General features: G+C 41.8%; 1 long non-coding RNA gene across 1 annotated transcript; it reads left to right on the forward strand.

Annotated features, from left to right (window-relative positions):
• Positions 1–4,445: 4,445 nt before the first annotated feature.
• Positions 4,446–17,112, forward strand: LOC119089184. Its single transcript, XR_005093051.1, has 4 exons — positions 4,446–4,485; positions 11,309–11,459; positions 15,702–15,781; positions 16,829–17,112. It is a non-coding gene; the product is annotated as an uncharacterized LOC119089184 (long non-coding RNA).
• Positions 17,113–18,230: the final 1,118 nt, after the last annotated feature.

Raw genomic sequence — 18,230 nt, forward strand, 5'->3', positions numbered from 1 at the left:
GAGAATGAAACAAAATGAGATCTTCTCTTTATCATGAAGTCTGTTTGAAAGGATAAAATTAGGTCATCTATTTGTGATTCCATACGTATGAAATGTGCAAAGGAGGGTGGGTCTGCAGAGACAGGATGTTTGTTAGTGTTCATGTGGAGCCAGGGGAGACAGGAACAGACAGTAATACACAGAGCGTTTCTTCTAGGTGATGAGATTGTCCTAGAGTTAGTGGTGGGGTGTCTCAGTTGGGGTTACTACTGCTGTGATGAAACACCATAACAAACAGCAACCTGGGGAGGAAAGGGTCAATTTCCTTACATAGCCTGAATCACTGTCCCTTGAGGGAAGTCAGGGCAGGAACCAAAACCAGAAAAGAACCTGGATGCAGAGGCTGATGCAGACTGTAGAGGGCACCATTACAGGCTTGCTCCTCACCACTTTCTAATGGAACCCCAAACCGACAGCCCAGGGATGGCACCACCCACAGTGGGCTGGGCCCTCCTCTATCAACCACTAATTAAGAAAATACCATACAGGTTTGCCTAGAGCTAGATTTTATGAAGGGAGTTTTCTCAGTTGAGGTTCCCGCCTCTCAGATGACTCTAGCTTGTGTCAAGTTGACATAGAACTAGCCAGCACAGGAGGATTACGTGACTCTGAATACACTGAAATAGTGAATGTAATAGAATGGGTTTTATGGGGGGGTGTGACTGACTTTGTAGAAATGATGTGTAGAAATCAGGGAGAAGGTTGAGCAGCCACAGTGGCTAGCACACTGGGGAGAGCAGTGGTTAGCGCCAGTGTGGTTGGAAGAGGAATGGCCCCATAGATGCATGTGTTTGAATGTTTGGCCAATAGGGAGTGGCACTATTAGGAGGTGTGGCCTTCTTAGGGTAGGTGTGGCTTTGTTGGAGAAAGTGTGTTACCTTGGGGGTGGGCTTTGAGGTCTTACATGCTCAAGCCATTCCCAGTGAGACAGGCTCTTCGCTACCTTGATCTGTTACCTTGATGAAGAGGTAGATCTCTCAATTCCTCCCCCAGCCACCATGTCAGCCTGCACACCGCCATGCTTCCCACGGTGATGATAATGAACAAAACCTCCAAAACTGTAAGCCAGCGCCAGTGAAATGTTTCCCTTTATATAGACATTTTAAAAGTGGTGTGCAGAGATGTCATGTCTACAGAAATCTTCAGCATGCCTTTGTACTAAAACAGTATTATTTTCTGATGCATGCGGTTATTCATTATTTGGAGAACAGACACACTGATCACACACACACACACACACACACACACACACACACACACGTGCGCGCGCACACACACACACACACACATACACGCACACGAACACATGCACACGCAGGCGCACATGCGTGCACACACACATGTATGCGCGCGCGCACACGAACACACGCAGGCATTGCATCAGTTGTGCATATTAGCAAACACTGCCCTGGAGACCCACTCTCCGCAGGCTCTGAGATTGACAGAAGCCTTTGCTTTGTGAGGATGGATAGCAAACAGAGAAGCAGCAGGGGGTGATCACCGCCTCTCCCTAAATTTTACACCTGACTCAGAGAAACCCATAAACACCGCAAAGGAGCAACAGCATGTGAGGGCAGAGTCTTCAAATGTTAGCTAAGAGCAGCATTTAAACTAAGTCAGTCTCACAAAGCCCAGACTAAGAAGGAAATTGTGTATTTTGGGGTTTACACTAATTTAGGAAGCAGCCAATGTCTTTTCTTTCTTAAGAATTCAGCTAAACTTAGCTCCTCTCTATACAGACTATTGCAAAGTTATAACAGTTATATCCCAGACACGTTATAAAGTAATATAATTGTCGATCATTCTATATGTCAGATTTACATTTCCTCTCATGCTCTGATCTTTTAACAATCAATCAGACAAGGAAATATATGCTAACTTCCACATCCAGGATTACACTAATAGTGTAGTCGGTGATAAAATCCCCATTTTCCCTGCAGCTTAAAAAGCACAGATCTAAAATATAGCTCACACAAGACAGCAGGTGTGGCTGATCCAACGAGAGCCATTTCTGTCTAAAAAGGAGCTGGTTTTATTTCAGTAGCTAGAGCTGAATGTGTGAATGTTTATATATGTATTTTAAGACTTCGTTTAAATGCAAGTGAACAAGGAACTGAGAATATCTTATAGTAGGAACACACTAATGTCTAAATTTCTTCCTTTTAAATAAAAAAATGTACTTAATGTTAGAAATGTTTGACTTGTTAAGCTTCTTAAGGGGATTTTTGCAGTTTTTAAAATAATGGATTCTAAATCATTTATAGGCAAGTGATAGTTACTGATAACAGTCAGAACGAACTCCCTGCATTACTGCCATCCACAGTGGCCTTGTGTTCCTGCTCACCTCTGCCCCCCAACACGAGCTGAAAGAGATCTCTAACTGCTGAACACATGGCACCTGGGCACCCTCTACACCATTCAGTAAGCTGACTCCAGGAACACCATGTAAGTTCACATAAATTCTATTTTCAAAATACCTCAAAGATAATATCTAAATAATATTTTAGTAGAAGCTTATAGAGTTGAGAAACTGTAGAAGTGATCTGAGTAATTAAAATTGATCTGAGTAATTAAAACATTGTTAGTATATATTTGTTGTAAAAAGTGACAGGTCTCATGACATTAAGTGTATCTTGTAGTTTGACCTCACTCATGCCTCCTTGACCTCCCCTGTCCAGACCCCTCCCACTCTGCTCCTTCTCTTTCCAAACAATCCCTTTTCTATTTTTATACCTTATATTATATTATATTATATTATCATATCATACCATATCATATTATACATTCCACATGGGACAATCAGAATGATTTATTTGTATTCTTGGGTTTGGTTTATTTTATTTAACTTGATGATTTCTAGTTCTACTCATTTTTCCTGTAAATGACATAATTTCTTTCTTATTTGCACTGGGTAAAGCCCAGTTGTATATACTGTTTCTTCCTTATTCACTGTCTCTTGGATGATTCCATAATTTCGCTGTAGTGAATAGTTCTGCAATAAACACAAATGGCTAGGTGATTCTGCAGGTGGCCTACTCTGACTCCTTTGGGCGTTTTCCTAGGGGTGTTGTAGCTGGGTCCTAGGAAGATCACTTTTCTGTTTTTAAGAAACGTCTGCCATGTTTCCATATTGGCTGTACCAGTTTACATCACCACCAGCAGTGTACACGGGCTCTCTGCTTGTACCCACCTTCCATCCATGCCAGCATTGGTTGTTTTAATGAGAGCCAATCTCACAGGGCTGAGATGGAAAATTATTATTACACACTATTTAGGGTAATAAAGAAATGCAGGTTCGTAGTTAGTCATCTATCACAATTAAACTTGTAGTCATGTTAGGTATGTTTTTAAGGTCAAACAGATATATTTTAGGTAGACAGGTCATCTTCAAACATTTCAGAGATCTACAGAGTGTGACATTTAAGATGTTTTAATGGCATCAGTTCTTTTTTATTTTTTTATGACAATGAGACATGTCTGCTCCTGGCAGCACCAATTTACTTCAGAGATGATGATGGGCCTTGAAGAAACTCAATGGAGTTTACTTTCTTTGTGGCAAAAGTTAGCCACTGGGCAAGAAAGTGCTGTTGCCTCGACTGCTGACAGTATGCTGTCCAAAATGGACTTACAGGACACAAAAGAAAGGACTGCCGAACCTTGCAAAGACAAAGTATGACAGCCCTTCAGAAAATCCTGCTTCATAGGTAAGTCTGTCAGGTATTTTAGGCCTGTAGGCTGAAGATGGATGCCCCAATGTTGCGGAGGAACCTTGGGTGACTGTCCAGGCAGCTAGCTGTTTCTGTCATTTCTCACATTTTTTAGAAGTCACTTGCTTGCACTTCCTGCTTATTTGGGTAATATTATTTCCTTTTCGGGTCTCTGATAGATTTGAAGACTTTATAGCTATAGTTATAGTTTTCCTTGCTACCAGATTCAGAAAAGAAATCCACTAAAGAGATGTAAATTGTATAAAGTTGAGAGACATTAAAAGGAAGTTTTGGTAACGTAAGTTAGACTAGAAAGTGAATTAAGGACAACCTTTTGGACTCACCAAGATAGAATAGATAAGGAGCATTTTCTCTGAATTTGTCAATTATTAATGGACTAGACATTGTTAATGTAATTATTGCTTGTACATATTGTATATAGTTATTGTACTTATTGGAAATAGTTTTTCTTATATTAGTTATAACCTTTTTTATTTTAGACAAAAAATGGGAAATGTGGTGATATTTTGTTTGTGCTTTAACAAATAAATCTTGCCTGGACATCAGAGTGCAGAGCTAGCCACTAGTTAACCATAGAGGCCAGGCAGTGGTGGCACACACCTTTAATCCCAGCACTTGGGAGGAGGAAACAAGAAGTAATATGGCTGGGCAGAGAGAGGACTGTAAGGCAGGAGGAGACAGGAGCTGAGGTCCCTTTCAGGCTGGGGATTTGGTAGAGGTAAGAAGTCTCTCTAGTGGCTGTTCCTTTACTGGTCTTTCAGCATTTACCCAAATACTTGGCTCTGGGTTTTTATTATTAAGACCAATTAGGATTTGTGCTGCACAATATAGTCCATTTTTCATTTCTCTGATGGCTAAGGATATGAAATATACTTGCATATATCTATTGGCTATCTCTACTTCATACTTAGGGAAAGGTTTGTTCATTTAAGTTGCATATTTTTAAGATGGATGATTTTTTTTGGAAAGGGGGTCAGTGAGTCAACTTTTTGAATACTCTTTATATATTCTAGATATTAATCCAGTCTCAGATGTGTAAATGGCAAATACTTTCTCCTGTCCTGTAGTTGTCTATTGACTCTATTAATAGGTTTTTTTTGTTTTGTTTTGTTTTGTTTTTTGTCTGTGTAGAGGATTTTGAGTTTCATGTAGCATTCCAGCACTCAATTCTAGGAATTATTCTCTCTATGCTTCACAGACATAGGATGACTTCCTACCACCTGCTGTCTTCTTCAGTGTCTTCCTCCATGGTTCAAAGTCTTCATCGTGGATTTCTTTTATCTCCTTGGTTAGATTTATTTCTATGTATTTTTATTTGGGACTGTTGCGAATCACACTTGTCCTTTATTTCTTTCTTTGCATGTTTATTCCTGATGTATATACAAGTTATCAAGGTTTTACTATTTTTAAAGATTTGTCTCTTTCATTTTATGTGCATGAGTATTTTGTCTGCTTGGATGTATGTGTACCACATGCATGCTTGGTGCCCATGGTGGTCAGGATTACTGAAAACTGTGGTCTTTTTTAGATGATTTCAACCTAAACTGTTTAATTATTTTTTTTCTTCCTCACTTTTTATTAGTTCTTTGAGAATTTCATACGATATATTTTGAACATATTCAACCACCTGGCTTCTACATCTCCTCCCAGATCTGTCCTCCTACGTAACTCCCCCTCTGTGTTTATCCTCTCATCTCTCTTGATGATTATGTCATCTGAAATATACCTGATATCTTATTCCTGTGATTGTATATTGAAAGGGACAGGCCACAAGATGTAGCTGTACGTCCCCCTCGCTGAAGGTCTAGCTAGGATCTCTCTATCCATGCTGGTTTGGAGATTAGCTCACTATGTAAAGGGCAGTGGGAAACCACTGGCTATTCCACAGGACAGGAAGGGCACTTGCCCGTTATGGCTTCAGCACTGAGTAACCACAGAAGCCATGTGCCAAAATTGGACAGCTTTGCATGGAATTATAGCTATAATTGTTCTATAACAAAGGGCTAGGAAACATCATTGTGCTAGATGGATGAAGCCTGACAGTTTGTAATTAGAATATGGGTTTTAAGCCAGTTTTCATCAGGAATTCCCATTACCTGAATGTTTTTAAAATACTTGTACAAATCATTCATTGTCAGAGCAGAGGTGCCCCTAAGCCTGGCCCCCCAAGCCTGGCCCTCAAACCACCCCCTCCCCAGCCTGGCCCTCAAACCACCCCCTCCCCAGCCCGATGCCTTCCTCTCAAACTGGTCTTCAAACCTGGCTGTAAGATGAATTGCTAAATAGTCTTATTAATAAAAAACCTGGAGCCAGATATTGGGGTGATAGCTGAGAGATCAGAGGAAAAGGACAAGTCACAGCCAACCTCACCTTACCAACTCCTCAGCCTCTAGAGAAAGCCATTTCCCGTATACTCACGCCTATATACCTTTCTGTGCCCTACCATCTTACTTCCTGTCTCCACCCAGCTACATCACTTCCTCTTTCCGCCCAGCTCTGTCACCTCCTGTCTGTCTGTACAGACCTCCAGACCTCTATGGTTAATTAGCACTGAGATTAAAGGTGTGTGCCACCATGCCTGGCTCTGTTCCCAATGTGGCCTTGAACTCACAGAGATCCAAATGAATTTCTGCTTCCTGAATGCTAGAATTAAGAGCATGTGTTACCACTGCCTGACCTTTATGTTTAATATAGTGGCTAGCTTTTTCCTCTGATCCCCAGATAAGCTTTATTGGGGTGCACAAATAAAATATCACCACACCTGGCGATGTAAAGCAGTGCTTATTTGGAAAGAATATAATTCAAAAACAGGCCCATGGCTCATCTGGTGATGCATATCTGTAATCATAGCTACTGGAAAAGCTGAACTATGCACAGAGATGCTTCATTAATAAGTAAATAAAGAGAATTTTTCTAGAAAAATTGAATTGAGCCAAATACAGAAAGTAGGAGAAATTAAACACATTTAAAACACAGGAGGAAAATACAGCAGAGTGAAGTCCTTCTTCAAGCCACTCCAATACTTCCAAAAATTTTGGGTAATGGACACAAAATTTCCAGTTAATTAACTGTCCAGAAACAGAAACAGTAACTAACATACATGAACTGGTCATTTACTCAGAAACAATGCAGTAATTTAATGAAGACACAAGAGAACAATAAACAAACAAAAAACAGTGAAAACACACAAAAAATGAAAACAGTTAAGGTGATTATATTGCCAAGGAATATGAAAATTGGGTGAGATGATAATTCTCCAGGAAAATGTGTAACATGTAAAACTGACCCCAGAATGTATCTAAATATGAACTAGAAATTATTTTTTTAGAACAATAAATAACTCCCTCTTCATAGTGAATTGATAGATCATAAAGTATTAACGCATCCAAAGACAAAAAGGAACATCTTGACTGAGAGTGGAAATTAATACAGTATCTATTTAAGAAGGAGGAGCTGGGATTATAGTTCAGTCAATCAGTTGTTTGCTATATGCAAGGACAAGGACCCATGTGTAACCTGCAGGATTCACTTCTAAAAGCCAGGCCTGGTGACATGTGCTTGTAACCTCAGTGTGTGTGTGTGTGTGTGTGTGTGTGTGTGTGTGTGTGTGTGTGTGTGTGTGGCAGGGCAGATACAGAGACAGTCATATCCTTGGGTTTAGCTGGCTAGTCAGCCTAACATAGCAGGTTTTGAGAGACCCTGTCTCTAAAAACAGCGTGGACGGCATTTAGGAACCTGAGATTGTCTGCCCCCTCCCACAACTTTACAAAAGCAGCATTCAAGACAAAGGAGCCTGTACAAAGTCCTTCCTCCCTGCCCGACTCTGCCTACCCACCTCCAGGGTTGACCTAGAGGTGATGAACAGTTCTCCTCGCTCTGTTGATTTAGACATCAGCCCTTTGCCTGGCTAGCCCTCTACTTACACTAATCACAGATGCAGAGTGCCTGTGAATGTGTCAGAGCAGGAAGGGCGAGTGTGTGCCTCCAGGTAGACTGTGCACATACTCACCACATCTCTACGTAGACAACTCCCAACTGGAGACAGCACAAGTGTGTATCAATAACAGACGAGCAACACTCATGGAATGTATAAACAGTCGGAGGAGGAAGATGAGAGGGGTTGCTACCCATGGACCAACCTCACAGAAAGGGAGAGAAGAAAATAAGGACTAGATATGAATGATAATATTCTGTACAACTCCATTTTATAATGTGCACCAGGATCAGGACACAGGGAAGAAATACCAACAGTGACGGCCAGCGTCACATGTTAAGCAGCAAGGGGCTGGATGGAGTCTTGGAGGCTGCGAATGCCCTGGGTTTTAACCTGGTTGGTAAGTACACTAGTCTGTTTACAAGCAGAGAGGGAAGGAAAAGGAGATGGGGTGGAGAAGGATGGAGAGAAGAGCGACAGGTAGTAAGATGTAGAGAGGCCAAAGTCTGCTGGTTGGATTCTTGTTCTAGGAACGGATTATCCATTTGTTTGCCAGATGGTCACAGGAGGAGGCTTGGAAGAGGCTCACACAATGATCACAGCGGCAGCAGCATGTCTGCCAGCACAGAAGCATCCAGAGGCAGTGTTACAGAGAGATGGCCCAGATCAGGGGAAGACTGGACTTTCACACAGTCACATCCCTGTCACACATGGTCGATTCCAACTCCCAAGCCATCCTTCCAACACACATTTCCTCTGAAATGCACATATCTGTGTGGCTCCGGAACGATCCTGGTTTTCACAAGTGGTACTGTGTCTACTGTACTACATGTGTAACATGCACTGTGTTCTGTGCCTCAGTTTTACAAGCCTTCCTAGGATCCTTTCTCATTGTTCTCCAACACTGTGCTTGATGACATTCATTCTGCTTTGTGACTCCACAGCAGTTTAAAAACCTCTAGTAGGCAGCTAATTATGGCGATGCCAGTCATAATCAATGCTGAAGGGAGTGTGCTTGCACACACACTCCAACATATATGTGATTAGATTAGTGGTTATATTAGGGCCCTAATTTCTACACAGGAAATGGGGAAGGTATGCATTTAAATTTTGGTAAATATTACCCTGTTCCTTCTAGACAACTTGTGAAAACTTACACTCCCACCACTGGCACCAAGGAGTCTGTTTCACCTCAATTTGCTCTCGCTATGAAATGAATCATCAAACTTTATTTGATAGGTGGGAAGTGTTATAACATTCTAGATTTAATTTCCACCCCATTAATTATAGCGGTAGCTGAGAAGAGCCATGTGTTTAAGTCTCAGTGTTTGAGGCCACCTTTGTCCAGACCCAGGCTTCTGTTGTAGTGTGAGCAGTGCATAGAAGCTGATTGCTGATTGGCTATTTTCTTATTGGTTCGTGAGAGATAGATGGCGAGGAAATAATCAATCATTTGTAAAGGTGTTCTAAGTATCTTTTGGGGGTTAGCATAGTTCTCTTGACTCTACTGTGCACGTTTGTGCTGAGATGATTGTTAGTTTCTACTCTCAGCCACCAAGGACATACAGAGTTACAGCATGAAGCCATCTAATCATTCTAGAACAAACCGGTTTCAGGGTATTCTTTCTACAATATTGTTGCATGAGTAGTGAATAGATTTTGGTAGTTAATGTTTCATATAGAACAGTTTTATTAGTGCTAACAGCTTTAGAAATCTTACTTATTTGTGGCATTGACATTCTATTACTCTCCTTATGCATTTTTAATTCTCTGGGTCGTCGTAGTTACTGTTCTGTTTTAAGTAACCATTTGCAAAAATGCATGGATTTGGAGAAATTTTGACACATTTCATTTTGCAGAACACTCTTGCCAATAACTATTAATTTTCCTTGAATGTGGGTGATGCACATGTGTAAATTTGTGTAGGATCATATAGAAGAGATTTTGATAACCATTATATGCTTTAAATTGCTATTGATCATTCAAGTTAATTTACTTCTCAGCATATTTGATTATATCTTAAAGCTCTTAAAATTTCAACCACTTGACTTAGGACTTAAAGTTTATTAGAATATATAAGAAAAATTCAATTTGTTATGAGTCTTCAAGTGTTTTATAATGACATTAATAATTTGCCCCTCTACAATCTGTTTCTTAATTACTTTCAAAAATTTCTAAAATCAGTATTTGCAAGTCTGGTCAGTTTTGGTCTTCTCAAAGAAACAGCTTGTATGTGAAATTTCCTAGAGTCTGCTTAAGGGGTATCAAGGATTTATTCATATATGAAATGGAGAAATACACTCACGAATACAGGATATGGTAAATCCAGTTTCAGAGTCCTCGGGAAGCTGGGAACCAATGACATGCTGCTTCACACCTCCTGAGCCAGTCTTCCCTACCCAAGAGAGCGTCCCACTCGGCTCCCTCCATGGCATCACGTATGCAGACAGAAAGCCTCCTCCTAGGGTTTGCACCCCCCAAGCCATTAGCAGAACAAATTCCCACAACACTAGCTTTCCTGTTAATAACCAAGTTTCTGAGTTAGCTGCCATCCACTGCATGAGGAAATTTCTTTGAAGTCTGAGAGCTGCACTAATAAGTGAGTATAGAGGTACCTTGATACTGTATCCATTTAGTAAAATAACAGTAGTAGGTTAACCCTTCAGGTCTATGAGCTCCCAATCACATGTTCTAAGCCAGATTTACAGCACCAGGCATGCATTTTCTGCTGTGAAATGCACACAGGCAAGATTCTGAGAAGGGTAAGTTACATCGAGTATTAAACAAAATTCAAGGTGAGAACTTTAGCTGGTTGGTAGAACACTATGATTGAACTAATGAATTAGTATTTTATGATATTTTTATTTTTCTTGATATATACAGTCATCTTTTAATTAAATAAGAAGTAAATAAAACCAAAATAAGAGTTAGGAGGAAGCAAGAGTGGGTTTCCTCACCATGTTCTGAAAAGCAAGTGCCAAAATCTTTCTGGATGGAGCTGAGTTCATTTTGAGAGTTCTACCCACAACACCCCTGTGCAGGTGCAGGGGCGGAGCTGGGGGCAGAGCTGGGGGCGGAGCTGGGGCGGAGCTGGGGTGGAGCCGGGGGCGGAGCCGGGGCGGAGCTGGCAGCGGCCTCAGCTGTGACCCAGCAGCAGTGCTCTGCAGACAAGGATGGCCTTTATCCAGTGCTTGCACAAAGAGTGAAACAACCCAAAGAGCCTTGACTTCTTGAAGGAAGGAAAGGGAAGTAAAATAGAGGCCAGTGAAAAATGTGTGTGAGTGTGTGTGTGCATGAGTGTGTGTGTGAGTATGTGTGTGTGAGTGTGTGTGTGTGTGTGTGTGTGTGTGTGTGTGTGTGATTGTGCATGCATGCATGCTGTTTCTTCTAGATACATCTGTGTGTGTATGTCTAGCCTGGTTAAATGTCACCTTAACTCAGCTAACAATCAGGCACTTCCCAGATGGCCTCTCATGGATGGAAACATAAAATAAGAGAAGCCCGTGTTCCCTCAGGCTGCCGGATAAGTGCAAGACGTGTCCAGGGATTTCTCTGAACCAAGTCTTCATTTTGGAGCTATTCACTCCTACCTCTCTGTCCAGCCCAGGGCAGCACACTTGCACCAGGGTTTTTCAGAAGAACAAAAGTGGACCACGCATGCCTCTCCCAAGCTCAGAGACTGCAAATGGACCTGTCACTTTGCCTGTTCCCACCTAGACCTCATCCTGGAAGGCAGGGGTTCACAGACAACAGTTTTGGTAAGAGTGAACTTTGAAGAAGGACTCTCATCCTAATTCTTTCCTCTTCCCTCAGACTTCCTTGTCTGGCACAAAGTAGAACTGAAAAAGAGAAATATCTTGCAAGTGTAGGCAAGAGCTACCAATCCCACCAACATTTTAACATTAAAGTGCGAAGCTGATATGTCTTGTTCTGCATGCCACAGATAGACCACTGCTCTAGCAAATAATGTCTTGCAAATTCTTTGCACCATATGAATATGTTGTCTAAGTTCCTAACAAGTCATGCCAACTCTCCTTTATCTATCCTTTCAGAGACATATTGCATTGGCCCCTCTGGACCTCCTGGGACTCCCTCAAACAAGTCAGGCCGTTGACGTAGCTGTTGCATGTTCTCTTGACTTGAGGCACATCAGTCTTTCTTCTTCAAGTTAAACCATATTCCAGAAAACTCAATTGTAATACCAACAGTTTACAAAGCCTTCCATGACCCTGCATCCTGATTGAGACCGTGTACCTCAGTTCTCTGGCATGTTCTACAGGTTGGTGTTTTGGAGCCCCTGTTGTACTCGGTCAGGGGGATGACTCGACATTCTCTCCCCATCGCTGTACTTGACACTTCCATGCACATTGCTGCAGACTGCATGTCGGCCTGATGTCCGGAACTGGTTATCTGCTAGTTCACTGTTGGTGGTCAATGGTTTCATCAATGTGATAAACAGTAATTCATAGACATTCATAGGAAAAATGCTTTGTTTAGGCTCGATCCCTAGAGTCAGAATTGTTGATTTAATGAGTAACAAAGATCCCCATTTGTATTGGCATTGATGTGCCACTTCCTACAATCCTGAGACCTCACCCAATCTTCACCAGGCATGCCAATGATGCCTCTTGTGTCAGAGGATCAGAAGCAAGCATTGTACTTGGTCGTCAAATCTCTTCTGTGTGAAACACACACACACACACACACACACACACACACACACACACACAAACACACAAACACAAACACACTATAAATTCTCTTTCTGTCGCTTACATACATACACACAATATAAATTCTCTTTTTCTATCTCTCTCTTATACACACACAGTATAAATTCTCTGTGTCTCTTACATACACCCACATACACCCACATATATAATAAATTCTATCTCTTTTACATATATGTACAAATACAACATACATATATAATATAAATTCTCTCTGTGTGTGTCTCTTACACACATACATACAAATAAATTCTGAACTCACAACCTTACTGATCTTGGTCATTATTTTAGTCATGATTAATTTGATTTTTTGTGTTTTATTTATAAATAATGTAACATCACCTCTTTCTTTAAAAACTATACACTGCTGTGGTCACTTCTAGTAGCTGACTTTCTGTTCCTCTGTCTCACTCCCCAAAATGTTTTAGTAATAGCAATTTTGTTAGCAATGATAAGTGGAAAACATTCTTTTTCTGAGATTGAATGTGCAGTTCTGAAATCTGAAACACTTAGGAGGCACATTCTAGCCATTCCTGGGTCTACATTAGCTGCAGAGACAGGAGCAAGGTGCACCACCACCCGAGAAGAGCCTGCAGACACATCAGAGGGCAGATGTCACAAAGCCACGAGAGGAGCCACAGAGAGCCTGAGCTACGCAAGGATTGTCTCTCAAGAAAGCTAAGGGGGTCCTGAAGGGACAGGACACACATCAGGTCTGAAGATGCAACCTGACATGGGGCTGTTTCCAGCTTCCTGTGGAATTCTAGGATTCCCCTAGGCACCTTGGTGGTGACATGATGGACACCCATGGTAGAGGGTGTTATGAACCAGAATCCTGAGAGAGTCCACTCTTGGCACCAGGTACAATGGCCTAGTCCTCAGCAGTACTTCAAGACCTCGAGGGATAGCCTACTGTGACTCTCTGTGTCAGTGAGCAAGCTGGTTGCTTTCCAGGCCAGAAGCTAAAGGCCTGTTTTGTAAATTGTTATAGAGTTATTAAAACTCCACAGTAGTTTTATAAAATCATACAATAATAAAATAAAAATGCTAAAAATTATGCATGTAAAAACAACTATACCTTTAAGTTAATGTTCCTTATATGTACAATAAATCTGGACTTTTATTGTTTAGAGACTTCTTGTATTACATGCTCAAAATAAGGCAATTACTGAAACATGTTTACAGTTTTGCCATTGTGCAAATTAAAAACTTGACTTGGTCAAAGGGAGTGACTATCATGTTTTTCTTACAAAAAACAACAACAGAGAAACGAAATTAACATGCTGCATCTCTGTGTCTCCTGGCCTCTCTCAGGTTTGTCTCTGGGAAAGAGATCACTTGCTTCTGGGCCATACCTCCCATCTTGCTGGGCTCAACATTCCCAGCCACTACGTTGTGTAGCTTCTGGAGACAAAGCGATGTCCACATTTCACACAGTGAGATGTATGCAGTTCTGTTCTGCTTTACGAGACTGGGTAGATGCTTATCACTAACAATATAATAAGGGAGTTGGCAAATGACAGTGTGGGTGGAATTTAGAAAAGCTGGGAATGGAAGCATCTTGAACCAACAATAATGGTAATTTATTTCAACAAGGCTCTATTGTGATTGGCAATGTGAACTTCTGCACTGGGAGAAAAGCCTGGGAAAGTCTAAGACAGAGCTACCTTGGTGGCATAGTTCTAAACTTCCACTGCGTGAGCTGTATGTGGATGGGTTCATTTCTGACCTCCTTTTGGGGGCTTTGGTGCAGGCTGTTATTTATTGCCTTCAGAGCAACTTATTCCATTTCACTTTGAACTACAGCATATTGTTTTTCTGCTGTGTGGAAATATTGCCGGTCTGTGTTCACGCCAGGCTGCTCCAGGCTTTGAGCTGCTTCGTCTCATTTTCTAACCATAACTATCTGATTGTAGGTGTAACTATTAATTTATGTCCCTGGGATACTTGAATCATAGATGGCAGGAGAAGTCGCAGCCTTAGGAAAAGATGTCTTTCAGTGGAGATTAGGTCCAGAAACTTCTATTAAAATGGAATGAGTTTAAGTCCATATTGAATTTGTATTTAGATAACCTTGTGCTTTTCATCATCTAATTCTAGAATAGTTATGCATGAGAGAAAGCCCTGTTGGGTTATGCCTATGGAAGGGAAATAAACACACAATCTTCATCAAACTGCCTACCATCATTCTGCCTTAGCGGCTAGGGGTCCACTTAAGCAGCGTCAACAAACTGTGCTCACATTTGCTCTGAAATCGAAATTTACCACTAAGACTTTGAATCCCTTCTTTATCTAAATTTCTTCCCCACCCTAGAAGTTCCCTTCTTCCAAATGAAATGATACTTTTCTTAAGTGCAAAGCACATGTGCTTACCCACCAATCAGAAACCCGTGGGAGTCAAGGCTGCAAATGGCAGACTGCATGCTGTAGGTGAGAGGCTAGAGTTTGGCCCTATCCAAACTTGAATAAAAGGCATGCCTGATATTCATTGTCTCTGTCTTCATTCTAAGTTAGCCTGCAGACCCCTTCTAGATGGATGAATGATTAATTATAGGGATCCCTTTGTGTTATAAACACCAGAGAGGATGAACAGGTACTGGTTCACACATCACTCAAAGAAAGTCACAAAGGTTGCGGAAGAGGTTGCAGTGTCTACCCTTTTTAGAAGCCATCTATCTGCCCCATTTTCCTTATAATCAGGAACAATTATGGAACGAAAAATGGTTCCCAAGGTCAAGAGTCATTTCCCCCTTGTTTTAGTGACCTTCCTGTTGCCATGACAAAACACCATGACCAAGGCATTCTATAAAAGAAAGCCTTTGCTTAGAGGCTCATTTTTCTAGAAGGTTAGTGTCCATGACCATCATGTCAGCAGGCAGGCACACATGGCCTTGGAGCAGTAGCTGAGAGCTTACATCAAATCCACAGGCAAAAGGCAGAGAAAGAGAGAACTAGCTGGAATGAAACCTCACCACCTACCCCTAGTGACACACCTCCTCCATCAAGGCCACACCTCCTAATCCTTCTCAAACAGTTCCACCAACTGGAAACCAAGCATTCAAACACATGGGCCTGTGGAGGCCGGTCTCATTCAAACCACCACATCCCATTTTGCTTTACAGCACTGTCACTTCTGATGCTAGACATTGTGTGCATCCCAAGCACACACTTGCATGCTAATTTACAACGTGCAGGAGCATCATGAATCTTGACCCAGAGGTCCTGCAGTGTGTGCATTGAATTCAGGTCTCTCCTCTGTCTTGTTTTCAGGGAAGATTCTGAGCAGAAGGACACATGCCTGGGTGATGCCACCCAGGGCTTTGGAGCTGCGTCTTGGTTCTGTTGCCAAGGTACAGACCCCCTACACTCTTAATGTTTCCTGTCAGTGTGTCTAGGTGGATAGAGTCTAGTCTTTTTGTAACTTTCCAAGCTTCAAATCAGAGATAAAACAAAACAAGGATTTATCTAAGAAGTAACCAGATTTGTAACCCTTGTGAACTCAGCATTTGAGTCAGGTGACCTACACAGCCTCTCATTGGTCGTGTTGGGTACTCGGCTAATATCCTGACTGAGAACAACACTCCGCTGGGTTATCTTAATTTCAGTTTGTTCCGTATATTCTTTTGCCAGCCTGAGGACTTCCACCAGTGGCCCCTGAAGTACTCTATAAGGAGCTCGGTCCCCAGCGGCCTGTGTCACCCATTCCACATGTTAAGCGGTTACTGTAATGTTTAGTTGTCGTTTCCCAATTTAGCTTTTTGGTTCCTTCATGTCCTCCCAGAAAACCCCACTTTTCAATATCTCTCTGAGATGGGCGGCCGTTTAAACATCTCTCTGCACACTCAGTACTGCTGGTCCAGTTCAGACAGCCTCTGTGCAGGGATTGTGTCAGGGCTCTTTACAGTTTGTTCCTTAGAAATTTTCCTTGGTCTCACGCCTTGGCAGCACCAGGTTTCTTGGCAAACCATGGAAAATGAGCACAGAGACCAACTAAGGCAGGATTTCGTGAGCGCAGATCTCCACCCCTGAGAAGCACTTTGTTAGTTGATGGAAAACTTTATGGAGACTCTGAACTCACACTTTGATCATGCCACACAAACATGATGCAGACTTTCACTCAATGCAGAAAGCAATTTCACTTTACCAAAATGTCTCACCAATGTGCGAGGCATTTTATATAAGAAAAAAAAGATAGGGAAATGAAATTAGCTCATAATTGCTTCGTACTGAACAAAGCGTGAATGAAGCCTGATAGGTCCGGGGACTGTGCATTCTGACCACAAACAGACCAACTCTCAGAACCACAGGATGAACATGAAGCCGAACACATAGTGTATCTTTGTTTTAGACTTGGAAAATGGGGGTGAACAGCGATTCCTTTTGTTGTTTCTGAACAGATCTCGATTTGGAAAGTGTTGAAGTCATTACTAAGGGATGGAACCAAATATTTGAAGCAGAACAATGGAAGTTAAGAATGCACCTGGGAAATAATAAAGCAGTGTCTAGCCTGGATAATTCAAGTTAATAGATCCACAAATGAGCCGTCCTGATCTCCGTCAATCAGCAGGGGAACCTTTTTTCAAACTGTGAGCATCCACACCGGGAAAGACCCATTTAGAGCACAGAGCTGATACCACTTGCTATCCAAAGCAGGGAGACCCAGGGTGTCTTCAGCTCAAATCAAGGAGTGCCAAAAAGAAAGAACCAATCCATGGTACTCTGTGTATCAGACTGACATCAGAGTGTGATAGGACTGGAGGGGGCCCAGGAAACCTTGCATCAGAGGAAGGGAAGCATTTGATGAAATGTTTTCAATGGACAGGAGTGTGCAAAAACAACTACATTCATACTTTAGATGAAATAGAAAATTTTTTTCCAAGAGATATTTTCCAAGAGCGTACGATGACTATGTGATTATGTGACTCACTTAGTGGCTGCAGACGACACAAACTCGGCACAGATGTGCTTTCCACCCCCATGCTTGGTGAGCAGCTCCCACTAGAAACACCAGAAAGAGGGAAACAGTGAGGAGGAAAGGGGTTGATGTGCAGCAATCAAGCTGGAAACTGAGAAGGGGTTCAACTTCGGAATGCATGCTTAAAGATCATGGTTTTAACCTTCCGTCTTACTTCAAATGCATCCCAGTGGGTTTCTGTTCTCTTTGATATCAGTGGGAGCATAAAGCAAGACAGATGGCATTAATGGCCTTCCATGCCAATAGCCAAACTCCCTGCCCAACTGTAACAATAATGTCCTTTCAAATCTTAATAACACCTGTCACCCTGGGGACTCATGACCCTCCTGGAATCTCATTATAGGCAATGTTTCCATTGGGCAGGCTGTCTGTTGTGCTATTCTCTGGCAGGGAGGAATCATATTCAGGCTGTGCAAATGGCTTAATATTGTGACTCAGGTTGGCTGATACATTTTTAAACGTCCCTTAAAAACAATGAGGCTCCCAATCACCCACACTATACATTGGTTTACAATGGATTTAATTGTTGTATTAATTTTTACTCACACACCCCTTGACCATGTTGGTTTTGATGAAAGAATAACTGTAATTGTGTGTGTTTTATCCTGCGACTACAAATATTACCCAAGATCTTTTCCCAGAAGTCTCTCTCCCACATCTTACCACTTCGGAATTGAGGGTGGGGGGGATGGGTCAGTCTGTCACTCACGGGGATATTTAAGGATATAATGGTTCATGAACCCATTGAGCTCAAGACCTTCCCTCAGAAAGGCACTGCACATAGAGTACTGGGTCTCTGTAGCACTTTGATCAGCTGCACTCTG

Source organism: Peromyscus leucopus, chromosome 17 (genome assembly GCF_004664715.2).
Source record: "Peromyscus leucopus breed LL Stock chromosome 17, UCI_PerLeu_2.1, whole genome shotgun sequence".
Taxonomy (NCBI): domain Eukaryota; kingdom Metazoa; phylum Chordata; class Mammalia; order Rodentia; family Cricetidae; genus Peromyscus; species Peromyscus leucopus.